Source organism: Ochotona curzoniae, unplaced genomic scaffold (genome assembly GCF_017591425.1).
Source record: "Ochotona curzoniae isolate NIBS_2020 unplaced genomic scaffold, NIBS_Ocur_1.0 contig_64, whole genome shotgun sequence".
In the NCBI taxonomy this organism is placed as follows: Eukaryota; Metazoa; Chordata; class Mammalia; order Lagomorpha; family Ochotonidae; genus Ochotona; species Ochotona curzoniae.
In genome coordinates, this window is record NW_024466502.1 from 38,912,681 (window position 1) to 38,927,609 (window position 14,929).

General features: G+C 41.5%; 1 non-coding gene across 1 annotated transcript; it reads right to left on the reverse strand.

The window, feature by feature from the left end:
• Positions 1-13,374: 13,374 nt before the first annotated feature.
• Positions 13,375-13,538, reverse strand: LOC121163801. The gene has a single exon (XR_005884961.1). It is a non-coding gene; the product is annotated as a U1 spliceosomal RNA (small nuclear RNA).
• Positions 13,539-14,929: the final 1,391 nt, after the last annotated feature.

A 14,929-nucleotide genomic window follows, 5' to 3' on the forward strand; every position in this document is an offset into this window, starting at 1 on the left:
GTTTTGGCCAACCTCCCACATACACTCATCACAGACCTGTGTTCTAGAATACAAAGGCACTGTGATTCATTTGTACTCGGCAGTTTCACTAACCAGAGAAGCCCACTGCCCTTGCCACTCAGTGAATGATAGAATGGAAATTTCTAGCTGAGGGCAATAGATTCATATGCAGCTTAAAAACAGAGAGAGATGTCAAGGGATTTGATTTATTGTAACTGTGAAGATATGAAGGTAGAAAAAAAAGCAGCACAGCTGATTGGCTGTGTTCTCTCACACTCCTGATGCTGCGGACACAGATAATTGCCATTTGCATGGCCAGGTTATCCATGGGAGAAATGCTGGGCTCACGTAGCTTCAACCAAATGAAAAGGAATGAGCCAGTCTCCATAGTGCATGGAGACCTGTTTGTAAGGAGCACTCAAACCCTCACACAATGAAACCAGATCCAGAACATCATCATCTCTGGTACTTCTCTCAGAAAGAGTCCTGTTTGTGGTTGGCATATTAGGAAGGGGGTGAGGGCAAGTGATGTTAGGAAGGGGGTGAAGGTTGGCTGCTAAACTCCCTTCCAAGGGACATCTGTGCATTAATTATGTTGCTTTTGCTTGCTAAACTGGCAGGCAAATTTGGAGAGCAGAGAGGAGGAGAGGCTGATTTTCTGGTGCCCTTTCCTTGCCCTGTGCTCAGCCACTCTTCACAAACAAATGTGAAATGAATATTTAAAGATTATAAGTGACTCAATTCTTATTTCTAATGTTTTATTTCTTTTTTGTAAATAGATCTACAATGAATATGACAAAATGTCGACATCTGTCAATTCTGGTTGAAGGAGCTCATAAGTGTTGGCTTTACTTCTTCATCTACACAAGTACTACTTAGAACCAGTCCCTCAAGTTACTGGCTGGCTGAGGGACTCCATGGGTCTCTGGGCCACAATATTTCCACTGTTCCTACTTTCTCTCCCACTTCTTATCCCCAGCTGAGGGGTATTTTGAGTAGGATAAGGATCAATACATGAATGGTGACCACAAACCTGAATATATAAGCAGGTGAGTAAACTGGCCGAAGGCATGTAAGGATCTGAGACTTGGAGATGCCAACTCTGAAAGCACCTCTCTCCTCCTGGGACACTACCTCCATCAAGCTCATGTGAAGACACACAAAGAGGAAAGAGCAGTGCTTAGGAGGGGCAGTATGTGCACTACCAGGGACCCAGCACTAGGCCAGGATGGTGGGAGAGTGTGGGAGGGTCAATCATTGGCCTGATGGCTCAGAATGAGCCAGGCTCTCTAGGATTAGATACAGTCACCTCTTTGTGGGTGTTGGTTGTGTAATGTTCACATTGAGTCACAACAATGAGCCTGCAGGTAAATATGGCCTCCTTTTACTTGGCAGGGTTTTATCCTTTCAAGCACCCGCTGTCTAGGGAAGAGACAGGAGAAATTTAGGTGGTGGCCTGGAGAGAACAGAGGTGGTACTGGCTCTCAATCTGTTAGGTCTGCATGTAAAACATGCTAGATGGAAGATACAGCCATGATGTAACAGATTAAGCTTCTGCCTGGAGTCCTGATATCCCACATGCATGCTGGTTCAAGCGCTGGCTGCTCCACTTCCCATCCAGCTTCCTGCTGATGTGCCTGAAAGGGTAGTAAGGGACAGTCCAGGTTTCCTGGGCCCCTGTACACACACAGAAGACCTGGAAGAAGTTCAGGTTCCTAGCTTCGGAGTGACCCAGCTTTGGCTGCTGTGGACATCTGGGGAGTAAACCAGCAGATGAAAGATCTCTCTGTGTGTCACCTTCTTTCTATATAAATCTTTCAAATAAAAATAAACAAATCACACAGCCTTAAGATGTAGAAGGTTAGAGTTTTCAAAACTGGGGCCAGCATTGTGGCACAGTAGCTTAAGCCAACACTTGCAATGTGAGCATCCCATACCAGAGCACTGGTTTGAGTCCAGGCTGTACACTTCTGACCCAACTCCCTGCTATATTGCACATGGATAAGCAGTGAAGGAAGGCTCATGTGCATGGCCCTTGCCACCTAGTAGGGAGTACCAGAAAGAGATCTGGTCTATTGGCTTTGGCTTGAATCAGCCATAGCCATTACAGCCATTTGGGGAGTGAACGAGCAGATGGATATCTCCCTCTATCTACTTTTCAAAAAAGTATCTAAATGTAAAACAACAAAAACAGAGGGCTGGTTGCTAGGTCCTGGGAGGTTGCTAGAAAATTCTGAAAATTCTGTAGGGAAAAACAATTTTCATAATAGTATAAGAAGGTATTTCCCTTTTCCAGTGTGTTAACATTTGTTCTGTTCATACAAAAGAATGGTGAATGAAAGTACTGGGATCTTTGCACAAATCGAAGCCAACAGCATCAAACTGCTAATCGTATTCTTCAGACTTACACAAGAAGTATCCTTAAGAATAACTTTGAGGGAAGCAGTGGCAATGTCAGAGTGGTGTTCCAGTGAACAGAAAACCCACCATCAGCCGGCAAGCAGCGATTCAGTCTCCAGTGATCCACGCTCCAGTGGCAGCCAGGGATCCAGTGGTGGCCATGGAAGCCAGGTAGAGTGTGGGTTCATGCAGGGAGCTCAGGAGGTGAAGGCAGACTGAGACCTGTCCAACCTGCTGAACAGTTTGGCTCAGCAACAAGCAGAAAAGGAGCGGCATACTCCAGGGGGCAGATCAGTGCCAGGACGAATCTCACAGCACGTCTTGTGTGGTGGGGCAGAGAGTGAGGATCTGAGGGGATGATCCAGAGTGGGCTCGTTTCTGGCTGATCATACTGAGCTGATCCCACAGGGAGGGCAACGCCAACTCTGAATCCTGCAGTATGTTTGATCCCTGGATCTGACGACCAGCAGCCCCGGATCTCTGCTGGTGTCCTATAGGGTGCCATCTTGCACAGAGGGACAAGGGCTCAGAGGACAGGAGGAACAACTGTTAACTGTACATGTGTTACATCAGTAGGACTCAGGTGCCATTTCCATGGGACCAGGCATGTTAGACTGAAGGGAGGACAGCTGAGCTGCACAATGCTAAGCTGGGAATAAAATCATTTCCAGATTAGAACATTGCACAGGCTCCTCAGGAAAACAGTTCCATCGTCATGGCACTCTTCAGACTCCACCCAAAGAATGACCTTGATGAGGCAGAGTGAGCATCCCTTTGCTAACTCTCTGCTATTCAGTACATCTTTGTAACATCTTGTGTGACAAAAAGAGAGGTATGCATTGAATAACTGCTGCATTTAGAAATACAATGGTTGTGTCAAGGAAACACACCAGTGTGATTGTCTGACTTACAAGCTGGGCTCACCGCTGTTTTTGTGGAACAGGACTTGACTGGAAAGAATGACTGGCAGACAACTTTGGCTATTCAGATGAGCATTTCACTCGTCTGTTTTGAAAACGACACTGTTTTGAAAATGAACAAGGTCAGTCTGTCACTTTGCGGAAAACAATTGACAATGCTTGTTCTAATAATAAATTTTAAACTTCCAAAAGAAAGTTAGAATTTTAGAAAACCTGTGAACCTGACAACCATCCAACATTTAGAGTTTTTCAGTGAAACTGGTGATCAGAGAATCAAGATGGCGGAATAGGGTGAGGACATGTTTAAACAGATGGAGAAAGATTCAGAGTGGGCACATTCCAGGAAATAGATGACAGAATGACAGCAGAGGGGCACCTGGAGACTGATGGACACATGAAAGCAGCAAAAACAATGAGGTGGTGTTGCAGTAAGCAGATATCCCAGTAGCACTCAGCCAGTGGCAACCTGAACTGCACCAGTAACTGGAACTACATCAGCAGCCAGGTAGGAAGGGACGTTCACTAGGAGCTCAGCAGGTGAACCCAGACAAAGAATTGCCTATCCTGCTGGTTTGTTTGATTTGACCAGGAGCAGAGACAGAACAGCAGGTACCAAACAGGTGGTGTATACAGGAACAGGGTGGATTTCACAGCTCAAATCCCCAGTAGAGCTGAATCTGAGGCCATCTTGTATAGGAAGGCAAAGGCTATGGGACAGGACTGCGCATGCACTGAGAGCTGGGAGCAAACTCATCTTGGGCTCAGTGAATTGCAACGACATGGCATCCTACAGGTTCCACCCAAAATAGGTGAGGATAGCCCCCAGACCTAATGGTTAGCAGATTATGAACTCCAGCAATGGCACATCAGGCGCCATTTTGTGCAGTGTGGAAAGACTTTAAGACTGCAGGGACAACAGTGTGCTGCGCATGTGCTGAGCAGGGAGCAAACTCACTGCACTGGTCTGACATTGAAAATAATACCAACTTTGGCATCTTAGTACTCAAAATAGGTCCATGCGGCTCTCAGACCTAACAACCAATAGATTCCAGCAAGATCACCAACAACAACAACCTAGCTATATAGGACACTTGGTGTTTCCCTGATCCTGAGGACTGCTTGAACCAGAAGTGGGAGAAAGGTTGTACAGACAATGGTGCAGCAATAGCACGGAATCACAGGAGGTAGAGTGCTGGGCCAGGAGCTGAGGCTACAGAGATCACGGTGGAAGTTTAACATAAAAGCCCAGATTTGAAATTCAAAGGAGGAAGTGCCACAAGTGACTGCAAACAAAGAATCATGTACCAACCACAATAAGTAAAATTGAGCTATAGACCTGTGGGTGATATACCTTAGAAACCTGCCCCAAGGAGAAGAATCTGATAACCAGAAGTACAATGACCAAGAGCAAAAGAAGAGACAGGGGCACAATGAATATTGCTGAAGACTCCCCTGCAAAGGAGCAAAAACCCTTTGCCAATTTCAGAGTTAACTGAGAAATACATCGAGAAAATATGGATACAGAATTCAAAACACTGTTATAAAGCTTTTTGTCAACAACATGCAGAATTTTAAAAAACACATGCAGGAATTTAAAGAATTCATCACACAGGAAACAGCAACACTGAAATAAAGTCAAGCTGAATTATTGGAAATGAAGGACACAGTAGAACAAATTGAAAGTGGAAAGTCTCAGAATAAAGGAGTCAGAAAAAAGAATCTCAGAATTGGAAGATATTTCTTGTCACAATGGGGAAACAATCAAAAAGCTGGAAGCAGAGCAGGGTCAAGCTAAAAAAAAGTATTCAAGAACTGAAACACATTATTAAAAGCCCAAATGTAAGAGTTATGGGAGTCGCAGAAAGTATAGAAAGAGAAGCTAGGTTTAAAAATGTATTTAATGAAACAATAAAGGAAAATTTCTCTAATCTGGAGAAAGAATTGGAAAACAACATCCAGGAGGGGCACACAACTCCCAACAGGGTTGACCAACAGCATTCCTCACCACAACACACGATAATCAAGCTCTCCTCAATTGAACATAAGACAAAGATCCTTAAATGTGCTCATGAAAAAGATCAACTGACATATAAAGGAATGCCAATTAAATTCACAGCTGATTTCTCACAGGAAACTTTATGGGCAAGAAAAGAATGGAAAGGCACATTCTAGATTCTAAAAGAAAAAAAAAAAACTGTCAGCCCAGGATATTGTACCCAGAAAGCTTTCCTTTGTCTTCGAAAATGAAATAAAATTCTTCCACAGAAAAGAAAAGTTAAAAGAATATGCCGCTTCCAAACCTGCCCTACAAAGGATACTTAAAGATGTTCTCTTGAGAGAGAAGGGGAATAGCATCCACCAAAACCAAAGGCAAATGTGAAGAACATCTCAGTAAAATAATAACGGAAGACTAAATCAATGAACAACCCATCGATAAATGACAGGACCAAATTACCACCTACTTACATTAAACCCTGAATGTGAATAGCTTAAACGCATCAATCATCATAGACTAGTAGACTGGATTTGTTGCCTACAGGAGATAGATCTTGCCAACAAAGATCCATGGAAACTACATCTTATGGATTTTGATGTTTTTGTTTTTAGTTTCATTTCTTCCAAAACACTTTCTCATTAAATTCTTCAGTGATTCATAGATCATGCAGTAGCATCATTTTCTTCAAGAAGGTTCTTGATTTTCTTTTTCATTTCTTCAGCAACATATTAGTCATTCAATAGCATATTATTTAACCTCATGGCATTGTAACTTTCTAATTTTCTTTTGCTATGGTTGATTTTGTTTTGTGGGTTCTCATTTAAGGGGATGTATAGTAACTGTGTAATGGAGACTATCATATCCAGTAGCAATTTGTTTAACATCATGGCATTTTAAATTTCTGTTTTTCTTCCTGTTGTTGATTTTGTTTTGTGGCTTTTCACTTGGCGGAATTTATAGTGAGTGTGTAGTGGAGATGACATGTCCAAATGTGAAGATACTGTGCAGTGTGTATCTCTTCTTTCAGATCGAGGATGGACACCTAGTAAAACTGTTGGATGCGTCTTGACAACACGATGCTGGACTCTCTGTCATTGTCCATGCCCACAATCATGAACTTAAGACTGTTTATGAGGAACTATGCTGTTGTAATGATACTGAGGGCCCCCCTCAGTGGGGGCTGGATGATTTGCAGAGAGGTTAGGGGACATCCTAGAGTCTATGGAACTGTATCATAAAATGATAATAATAACAATGAATGAAAAACAGATTGGTGTGATCTTAACAAATGGGAATGTTTCAAAATGTAGCTAATCTAAGTGGATAATTTAACAAGTTTATGCATGGGCAAATCATTCATCAAAGTGTAAAACAGCCCAATGGATCCAAGGTTGTTTTTATTTATTTTCATTTTTTACTTAAAAGGAAGAGCTGGAGAGAGGCAGACATACAGAAAGATATAGAAGCAAATTTTCATCAACTCTGCAAACACCTGAAACAGAGCTGAACCAGGCAGATTCCAAAAGCTCAGAGCTCCACTTGTATGGATCAGCCACAGGGGACTTGGTGACCTGCTGCCTGCCAACCCAGGGGATTTAATAACTGAAGATGCACAGCTCATTGATATGGTTCCAAATTCACATTGTAACTAACCTTTAGGAAACTACCACTTACAGTTTCCATACAGAAGACTTCAAAGTGGGTCATGTTTACGAGCCACAATTATACTAAAAACTTGTGAAATATTCTTCCTTTTTCCAACGACATATCAGAGTCATACTACATTTTCTTCATCTGCTTAAATCAAAACAACATATTGTAACAATTTAGAGGAGCAATTATAAGAATTCAATTATCTCCTATCAAACCAAGCATTAAAAAATTTACAAAAGTAATAGACAATGTCCCTTTCTCATAAAATGTTTTGTTCTGAAATTATGATTCATAATAATCATTATTTTGTTAATATGCGTTGGTTTGTTATCTTAAAATTAGTTAATTAATTTTTTAAATCTGTATTTTAATTTTAACATTATGTATTCATAGATGCAATTTGCATAAGCAAAATTTCTTTAAGGTTTCCAATAACTTTGAAGACTATAAAGAACAAGGACAGACATTTAACAAGGATGTTAAGGCTCTGCTTAGGACATCTGCTTTCCACATAGGAGTGTCTCGGCTTGAGACCCAGTTCTGCTCCCAGCTCCAGTGGCCCACAGATGTGGTCTCTCTCTGGTGGCAGTAGGTGGTGGTCTAAGTAGTTGGACCACTGTTACCAAGCAAGACAGCTGGATTGAGTTTCTGCCTCCCAGCAGATGAGATCACTCACTCACTTACCCTCTTTCAAATAAATAATTTTAAAAGATTTATTTATTTTTACTTGAAAAACTTCAAGAAGGAGAGACAGAAAGAGAACATTTTCCACTCACAGGTTCACTCCCCAAATGGCCGCAACGACCATAGCTGAGCTTATCTGAAGTCAGGAACTTCTTCCTGCACGTGCATGCAAGGGCCCAAGGACTTGAGCCATCCTCTGCTGCTTCTCCAGGCCATAATCAGGGAGCTGGATGAGGAATAAAGCAGCCGGGACATGATCTGGTACCCATATGGGATAACAGCGTTTCAGGATGGAGGATTAGCTTGCTGTGCTACTGTGCCAGTCCCAATAAAATAATTTTTCAAACAATTTTTAAACCAAAACAATTTAAAAACACTGACATACAGTGAAGACCACTGAAGACTGAGTTTAAGCATTTATTTAACCCTTACAGCACTTCTATGACACAATAACACTATTAAATTTTTCCGGATGAGGAGCACAAAGCAGAGAGAGGTTAAGCGACCTCCTCAAGGTTAAACAGCTCACACATGACAGAGTTGGGGTTTTAAGCCAGGCAGGCTGGCTCCAGAGTTTGGCTCCTAACCCTCACATTACTATGTGAACACTTACTGGTGTTGAGGTTAGTATTGGCTGTAAACTAGATTCTATAGTTTGAAGTTACTCTGCTCACTTTCCTCTTGCTCTCCTAAGCCTTATTTACTATTTCCAGTCAGTGTCAAATGTGCCATTGGAATTTAAGGGACTGGAATAAAGGAATAGTGCATGCTTAGAAAGCAGTACCAGCAGTAGAAATAGTAGAGATTCACAAGGCACTCCAAGATCCAGCTGTTCACCCTCATGCAGTCTTTGAGGATTCACACTGCATGTTCATGAAAAGGACCCCTTTCCCGCCTGTGGACCCTGGCCCCCAGAAAAAAATGACAACCTACCTGAAGAAGCACAGATGACAGTGACTAATTAAGTACTAGATTAATACGAAACCAGACTGAACTTAAAAGAAAAAAAACTTCCTCTTAGATAATTCAGAAAATACTTGGGGGTCTATAGTGGCCCCTGGGTCACAATTCAGAACAAGTAATTATTATTGTACTCCTGACATCACAGAATTCTGAGCTAAATTCTTTCACATCTCAATTTGGCAAAGTTTTTTGTTTGTTTGTTTTTGTTTTTATCCCCTTTATGGTAATCCTGGATTTGATTCTTAGTTCTCCTTATCACCCACGTATAGTGTTTTTTTCAGAAAAAGCTTCGCTGTATTGCCATCAGCTACCAACTCCACATTCAGGGATGCTTTTGTGTATTCCACTGGGAAACTGTTGATCACCCTTGTTACAACCCACAGAACTCCTTTATGGGTGATGCCTGCCAGGCACTCATACCACCAATGACTGCACTTCTCTGAGCCACTGCTTTGGGCTTTTGTTTCATACACATGGATTCTGACCAGGTTTCCCTTCTGACATACACATGTAAAGACACTTAGAGCTCAGTTAATGATTAACCTATTGAAGATAGTCTTTTTTTTTTTTTCTACCATATTTCTGGTTTGATTTCACTCTGAGCTCCATTTGGAGTAATTTTCTCTTCTTCTTTTGTTCCTGGTTGTAACGCTGCTAATCTAGTGTTTGTGTTATCCTTGAAAACTAGCTTAAGTCTTTGCAGGAACTGGTGAGCTACAACTAACTGTTCTACCCTGCTGCCAACTAGTGATATGACCTTGAGCAAGTCCTTCACATCTCTGGGTTTCTTACCTGCAAACTGTTTATCTCTTATCTAACATTTTATGACTCTTCGTAGCAAATAAAGAATTAGGTCAACAGTATATTTTGGAGGAAGGTCTACAAACTGAACTGTGCACTGAAGATGGATTTGCTGTGGTCCTTTTTCAAAGTTACCCATCGAGAGATATCTGGGGACAGGTGCAGTGGAAGGCAGTAACACTTCTTTCACGAGAATCCCCTCCAGTCCGTTTTTTTTGTGCAATGCCTCATTGCAAAATGAACCCATTTGTCAAATGTAAGAATCCTGGAGCAGAGATGGAGAGCAAAATGTGAAAGGCCTGATTTCCCACACTTAAGAAGCTTAGCAAGTAAAGGAGCAGAATCACAGGGAGAGAATGCAGAGGACAGAGGAACGAGAGGGGGAGAGAATTGCTAAGTGAGGATAGAGATGAAAGGGCCAGCAGGTGAATCCAAGCACGTCAGCCCTGACTGAGGGGGAGGTGCTGCAGGCAGAGGGCTCCAGGGCCCGCTGCCCTGCGCTGCATGTAACGCAGGTGCAGACCTGAAGGGAGGGAAGCAGCTCACCCAGCTGCTGGTGCCAGGACTCTGTTCATGCTAACCCATAATAATAATAACTTCACACGTGAGTTAACTTGTCTTTCCAGGCACTGCCAAGTTTCTGTGCCAGATGGCTCTTGCCTCCCATGTCTGAATTATTGTCGGGCATAGCAGCTGTGCCTCAGCCCAGGGCAGGTCCACATCTGGCAGCCAGTTGGTGAAATTCTCTCCATATGACACTTGTGCCCTCATACCATGTTCCCCAAGGCAATTCTCTATCAAGGGTCTTATATATATTTTTTTCACCTATTTTATTTATGAGTTAGATGAATCTCGGCAAATGTATACATCTTGTAGTATACAAACTATATACTACAGTTAATGGACAGAACACTTTCTTCATCTCAAAATGTTCCTTGAGCTCCTTTACACAGTCTTCTCAACTTATTTCTGCTACTGCTGCTGAATTATGTTAGCAACGGGATCTACTCAATTAAGCACCTTCATGTCAGAGGAGACTCTTACTGTGAAATATAAATAATGCTACTAACACTCTGTAGGAAAAATACTCATGGATAAAATGAAGAGGCAGACACTTGCATCCACACACCCAGAAATTATTCCTCCTTTTTTTCTTGTATTTGCAAGATTTTAATTTCATTTGAGGAGGGAACTCCTGGAAGGACCCCCAGCCTCTAAACCCCAAAGATGTTGAGGGATTGCTCCCATATCATGCCATTCTCCTTCTTACTAATTGGAAATGTGAATATGATCCATGATTGGGCACCTAAAGCCTGTTGGCGAGGCTTCTGGAAATAATTTTGTTCTTTAGAAAAGAAAGGAGAAAGAACTAATTTAGTAAGTAAACATAGACTTCCTCGTGAGTATCCAGGGTAGCCCCACCCACAGAAGGCGCAAACTGGAAACAATCCAAATGCCTACCAGCTAGTACATTCCAACAACAGATTACTCAGCAATCAAAAGGAGTGAATTGTTGATACATCACCACACAGGACCTCAGAATCCATCCTGTGTATTCTCGTTCTGTGGAGATCTAGAAGAGAGGAATTTAATCCATAGTGGCAGAAGTCAGATCAATGGCTGCTTGGAGCTTGGGATGGGGCACTGACTAGGATTTAGCTTGAGGAATATTCTGGAGTGAGGATAATGCCTATCTCTTGATTGCAATGACGTTTATACAGATGCATGCATCTGCCAAAACAGAATTCATAACCAAAGTATCTAATCTCACTGTATGAAGTTGTATTTCAATAAGCTTAAATAAAGGACCTCATGAGAAAATGTACTTCTTCCTGCGTAAGTGCTGCTGTTCTGAGATTTATGCTTGGAGCTGAAACAACCGTCTTGCAATCACAGGATAGCAATGCTGCAGTTCCCAGATTACAGACAAAGGCACCTTTCAAGTGCCACAGTGAACTCACTGGGGCAACCTGGGGTAACTCTTCAAGGGAAAGTTTGTAAAAGCAATGAAGTTCGACATCTGTGAAACATCACGCAAAGCACTAGATCCAGAGAGTTCATAACCTCAAAACTAGATTACACTACAATCTCTTTCCTCAATAATATCTTTAAGATGGTACAATTTTAGCAATTGATGTGACTTAAAACAAAAATGCACTGTGGAAAAATCAATAGGAAATAGGAAAGAAAGAGTAAGGTATAAGAAGCTATATAGCACTCAATAGGCACACTCACCTCATTAGTAACTATAGTTATTTATCAATGAAAATATTTTCCTTCAATTTGAGTGCATTTTATATGACTACAAAATCACTAGAACTTACTAAATTGTTTGAACCTAACTACCCAAAAACCAGAAATGTTCGATATATCAGGTAATTTCTTCTTCCTTTATTTGAAACGTAGAATTAAAAAGACGCAGGGAGAAGCAAGACAGAAAGATCTTCCATCCTCTGTTTCACTCCCCAAATGGCCACAACAACCAGAGTTGAGCCAGACTGAAGCCAAAAGCCAGAAGCTTCAGCTGGGTCTCCCTTGTGGATTCAGAGAGCCAAGCGCTTGACCCCATTCTCTACTGCTTTTCCGCATATATCAGCAGAGTTAAATATCAGGGAGTTAAATCAGAGCCAGGACTCCAATTATCAGCCATGCTGGCACTGCAGCAGATGGCTTAACTTGCAACACCACAATGCTGGACCATAGGTGTTTTTTGGTTGATTTTTGTTATTTTGGGGGTTTTTTGTGGGGGTGTGGGCCTAGCGATGGCATAAAAAAAATGCCAGAGACACTGACAGCATCATGAACTGAGAAAATCTGAGACACTCTTCAATTGAGAAGAAAAAGCCATCATGCACATCTAGGGTCCTGATGATTTCTCAGCCTTGCTACCCACACATACTCTACACTTGCTACCTCCAGACTTATTCATGTGAGATATTGCAATGTCTTTATGGCACAATACACTATTGTAAAGGGAAAAAAAGAGGAGAAAAAATAACCTATAAACCCTGATCCTGACTCTCATTTGAAATGAGACACGTATCCTTTGAGTTCCTTTTCTATGCATTTGCATGCAAATACATCATTTCTAAGTGTGTTTATTACATACCTGCAGTAATTTCCTAATGCCTTTTTTTTCACGTACCTTAGAGATTTTCAGAAAATGATGCTTGATTGCATTGTACAAATATACCACTGTACTAGCGATGAATATTTAGAAGATAGTCAACTTTGAAAAGAAGCAACCTCGAGGGGAATATCCTTGTAAAAGTCTCCCAGACAACAAAAATACCAGTATTTTTGCAGAACAAATTCTTGTTATCTCAGAGTGATGATTTAAAGGATGAACAAAACTTAGTCTTTGAAGATACCAACAGCATGTAGCAACCCCTTCTGTTACCAAAGGAGAGTACCAGCCTCCTCCTACCTTTGGTAGACTGGTCGTGGGGACTAACACTAATGATGTAGAAAAGCTCATTACACTTTTGAGGCAAAGGCTTTGCGATGGACCTGTGACCCATTTCTGGGCTACTAAACCTCAGAGAACTTGTTGGAAGGTTTCCTTGTTTCCAAAAAAGTCACAAGTGAAAGATCCTCTCTTCCTTTGAACATTACCAGGGCTTGATGTGATAGCCAGAGCTACCTTAAGAACCAGTAGCGTTCTTAGTTAAAGCTACTTCTTTGCTCCATACCAGAAACAATATTAGGATGAAGTTTCCGAGACCAAAAAAGATTAAGCAACCATCACAAGCCCGGGAGCTAGACTGTGAGTTACAGTAGCTAGCACCTCTCCAAAACCCTTCTAAGTAGAGATCGTATATTCATGCTGTTCACAGGCAAAAGCTTTCCAATACATATGTGCCATTATGGAGTAATTTACATATTTTTAATCTTATGGGTAAAACTCGACATCACATTTTCGGTTTAATTTGGTTTTTGCTTGTTTGTTTCCTTTCAGAGGAGAGTGCAAACGCAGTCTCCCACTACCACAAATTACGCAGTCGAGTTTCTCACATTTGGGGAAATCACAGCGATCGGCACATCCAGGGTGCAATGGATAAACTTCGCCCTGGGAAAACCACCATCACGATCATAGTCTCTCTCCCCTCCCAGGTAAGTATTTTCGGTTTAATTTGTATTTCACTTTTATTAACAACATTGAGTATTTTTTCACTGTATATTAACTTGCATTTCTTCTATGAACTGCCTCTTCATGTTCACTGTCTATTCTTCTATTGGGTTCTCCTTTGGTTTAAGAGTTCTTTAAATATAATATAGCTTCACATTGTTGCCTATAGAGAAGTATGTGTGTTTGTATGTATGTGTGTGCATCTCCATTTCAGGTAATCAGATCCATCCTATCTTCTTATTTTTTGGTTGCCTCATAAAAGAAGGCCTTTTAATTATAGCATGAGAGAAAAAATTTTCTCCTGCATTCTAACATCTGTAGTTTAGATTTTATTAAGATTTTTTTTTTAATTTGAGAGGCAGAGTTACAGGGCCAGGGGAGAAGCAGAGAGAGAGACAGGGAGAGACAGAGATCTTCCATCTGTTAGTTTACTGGTCACAGATCAGCTGAGCTGACATCAAGCAAGGAGCCAGGAGCTTCTTCTGGGTTTTTGACATGCATGCAGGGGCCCAAGGACTGTGCCCTCCTCCGCTGCCTTCCCAGTCCATAAGGAAGGAACTGGATTGGAAATGTAGCAGCCAGGACTCAAGCCAGCACCTATTAGAGATGCTTAACCTACTATGCCAAGGCGTTGGCCTCCTGGCTAAAACTTTATAATTTGCTTTTTAATATATTTTTGCTATTTGAAAAAAATTAATGGATTACTTTATATATTATTTTAATATATTATTCACTTGTTTTTGTTATTATGCCATGTTGAATTCATATTTTTTAAAAAATAAGCAGGTAATTTCCCCAATACTTTTTGGGGCATCACTTTCCCACTTGCCAAAATGTTATATTTATTCCAAGCTCCTATATAATGATTTGTCTCTTTCTGGATCCTCTATTTTATTTTCCTAATCTATAAGTCAACATGTGCAGTTATGCCAGACTGCTTTAATTATTAAACTTTGGGGCCACATTTTAATACCTGAACAGCAAAAAGAGAAAGAAAGAGAGAATCTTTCATCCCCTGGTTCAGTCCCCACATCTGCAACATCCAGGTCCGGATGGGGCCAGGCTAAAGTCAGGAACTCAAGGCTCCACTTTGTCTACCGTTAGTGTCAGAGATTCAGCAACTTGATGCATCACCAGCTGCCTTAGCAGGAGAAGGAATCAAAACCGGAGCCCAGCCTCAAACCCACTAACAGGGAATGTGGGTGCTGGAAGGGGCAGCTTGATCACCATGTCAAATGCTCATTTGCCTCATTTGGTTTCCTTTTCTTTTTTTAATTAATTGTACTGCATTATGTGACACAGTGTTATAGGCACTGGGATTCCCCCCACCCCTTCCCGAATCCTCTCCCCATGGTGGATTTCTCCACCTTGTTGCATTACCAC